Here is a 3,327-nt window from a genome sequence, read left to right on the forward strand (position 1 = left end):
TTTCCTGTTTTATTTCATGTTATTCGGAGAGATGGTGCGTCTCTTGGGTCTGATGAGTCCCCTGTACATATTGTACACATAAGGAACAACTGAGGTTCCAGAATCCCAAAATGTCAGTGCTTGGGGGCTCAGAGGGTGTTCCAATAGGAGAGGGCCTGTCAGGAGGAGAAACTTGCCTAGCTATTGGCAGCCCCCGGGGTACTTCCCACCCCGACCCATCGGTTTGAGGATGATGGGGAGCTTTCTCTCTTCTGTTTTCTCTTTGCAACTGCTTTGGGCTTACTAGGACCCCTGCCTGGATTTTCTGGGGACTGAGAGGCCCTGGCCAGGTCTGGCTGGGGGCAGATGCTGGTCCTGGGGGCCCCTAGAGCGGGTGGAGGGGCTTTATCCCCAGGCCTCTGGCCAGGCTCTTGTCCAGGTTCCAGTTCTGTGGACTTGCATCTTTTGCAAGTGGGCTGTTGGATCCAGCATCTTCTTGCTGGATCTCTGTGAGTGGAGACAGATACAACCCTGGTAGTTCCTCTGCCCTTAGAGGCCCAGCTCCCCTTCGATGCCCAGGCAGGCAGGTTCTGGCACTGGGGACCTGCATGGTGGATGCCACTGGACCAGAGGTCTGGGTGGGTGGCCCGAGCCTGACCCCGCTGGAGACACAGTGTGGGGGACAGAATCTGAGCCTACTCCATGTTCTTGGGGCAGCCTCGGCCAGGCATGAATGGTTGGGATCCCCACCACCCAAGCCTTGGCCAGCTATCTCTGAGATGGGACACCATCTGCCCAATGCGGTGACTGTGTGGAGCCTGGCAGGTCAGTATGCCACAGGTGTCAGGCCATCTGGCCTGCAGTGATGCCTCTGTGTTCAGTGGATCCTGGGGTCTGGGCTGCTATGGTAGAGGTGCAGCCCTGCCCCTTGGCTCACATTAGGCACCTCCTGGTTGTGCATCCTTGAAGAAAAGCTTGAAATGTGCTGATGGAACCCCCCCCAGAGGGGACTGGGACGCCTGCAGCTACCTCCTGGGTGCCCTGGAACCCAAGTCCTGGAAGCTGCTCCAAGTAGGGACTGAGCCTGGAGTCACACTCTGGCCTCCTCCCAAGCTCTTGGGCACTGTCTTCTGATCTGCTACCTCCTCCCTAGGGACAGGGGTCCTGGGGGGCCTGGTGAGATTTCTGTGAGGGTTTGGATTCCTGGGGATGGGGTGAGGGTCCAATGAGGGGTGTCCTAGAGGCTGGGAGGTCCCAGGGCAGGGCCCTCAAACACTGTTTTCAGGCTAGGTAAAGCGTCAGGCCCTAATTCAGCCAGATGCTGCTCTTGCGGAATGCATTCTGGAGACAGCTTGTGTTTTTCTGCTATGCAAACTCTAAACTTGGCAGGAGTTTCGAGCTCCCTCACCAGGGACAGGGCAAGTGGGTGCAGCTACACTTCTGTGTGGGCAGATCGAGGAGCTGGATAGGGAGCCAGGAGACCTGTCCACATAACCCTGCAGAGGCTCACAAGGCAGGAAGGGACATCAACATTCACTCAGCCTTGATCAGGTGAAAGAGAAATAATTATTCAGGGAGTAAGAGGGTATCTATTCATGTTTCCTATCTGAATCTTCTTTCAATTTTTACTTCTCCATGTGTTTTCTCCAGGGCACCAAGCATCTAGGGTGCCAGGCCCTCAAAGGGGAAGTGCTTGTGTGGGTGTATGTGTGTATGTGTGTGAGCATGTGTGTGAGGGTGTATGTGTGTTGGTGTGTGCATGTGAGTGTGCATTGGAGGCAGGGATAGCGTGTGTATTCTAGGAGCTTCCTTATCTAAAAATCTCTTACGTTTTGTCAGTTTAAACAATCATTATTAATGCCCCATTTTGCAGATGTGGAAATTCAGGCTCAGAAATGTAAGGGGACTTCCTGACGAGTGGTCTTTTCTGTTTTCCCGGGCTGCTGCCCTTCTGACTCCAGCCCTGAGAGGTGACAACTGCCCTGAGGAGCCCCTCTGGACCCTGGACCTGCATGGGTTTCCTCTGGCCAGAGCAGGTCCCTTCCTGACTGTGGCAAGTTTCGGGCATGCAGAAGGCTGCCAGGGTCCTCTAACAGGGTGACTGGCCCAAGCGCTGAGTCAGGTGCAGCCTCAGTACTCGGGTCATCATGGTGATTGTGGTGGAGTGCAGCCATAGCCCTGCCTCATGGGGGTCGAGGACTCATCCCCGAATCTTTTCTCTGGGCAAACCCAGCTGTGGCCCACCCACTTCACCCCTTGGACACACCCAGAAGACCCCACCTGCTTCACCCCTTGAAAAAGGAATCAACCCTTAGCCCTGAAAGGCTCCTATGGCTCAGCTTCAGGCCTGGACTGGCTGTCAAAGGTGATTAGAATTCATGTGGGAATGACCGCTCATAGGAAGCAGACGCCATGAGTATGCGTGTGTATATAAGTGTGTGTGAAAGTGTATATTTGTGTGTATATGTGTGAGCATATGTTCATGAGTGTGCATGTGTGTACATGTGAGTGTATATTCCTGAGTGTGTGTGTGACTGTGTGTACAAAGTGTTGGCAACTACGGCCAGATGATGGCTGAGCCCTGTGTAGGTTGTAAACATTTGCCACAGTCCATACCCTTTGTCACGTGAAAACATTACTACTTGTAAGTGAGGAGAGTGAATGCCAGCAACTCATGGGGACTGTTGTGGCTGGGGTGTGTCTTTAATCATTTCAGTCCGCCAAGGTTTTTACACCACTGTGTTGAGAGCTGTGGGGATCACAGAGACATACAGGGCACAGCCTGACCCCCAAGGGTTCCCTGACTTGTTGGAGAGGCAGCTATGCAAGGCCCAAATGCAGTGTGCACAGTGAGTGAGGCAGATGAGAGGTAGGTTCCTCCGGGGACTTTGAGGAATGTTGATGATTGATGGAGAGGGTTTTTAAGCTGGATCTTTAAGGGTGAGTAGGAGTTTTCCACTGCATGAGAAGAGTGTCATGAGCAAAAGCCCAGCGATGTGCAAGAACATGGCTATGTGGGTCAGGTGGGACTGAAAGTGTGAGCAGGGCTCAATTTGGGGAGGCAAGAGGGGATGATTGGGGGATGAAGGTGTCTGCAAATGCACATTATTTAAGTCATTGATGGCTTCTCTCATGGGACCTCTGTGTAACTTGCTCCCTCTAGCCCATTCTGATTCCAGAACCACTCTGCACTGGGTGCCATGCAAGACTCTGGGAGACAGTGGGAAGGGAGCCGCTGTTTCTGCCCTGCAGGAAAGGGAGAGACTGTCCATATCAAAACACAACACGGAACAAGGCAGCTGCTATTTGTACAGTGGCCTTAACAGAGGCACTCCTGTGGGTTGCAAA

The sequence above is a fragment of the Trachypithecus francoisi genome, unplaced genomic scaffold (assembly GCF_009764315.1).
Source record: "Trachypithecus francoisi isolate TF-2019V2 unplaced genomic scaffold, Tfra_2.0 Lachesis_group4, whole genome shotgun sequence".
Lineage (NCBI taxonomy): Eukaryota > Metazoa > Chordata > Mammalia > Primates > Cercopithecidae > Trachypithecus > Trachypithecus francoisi.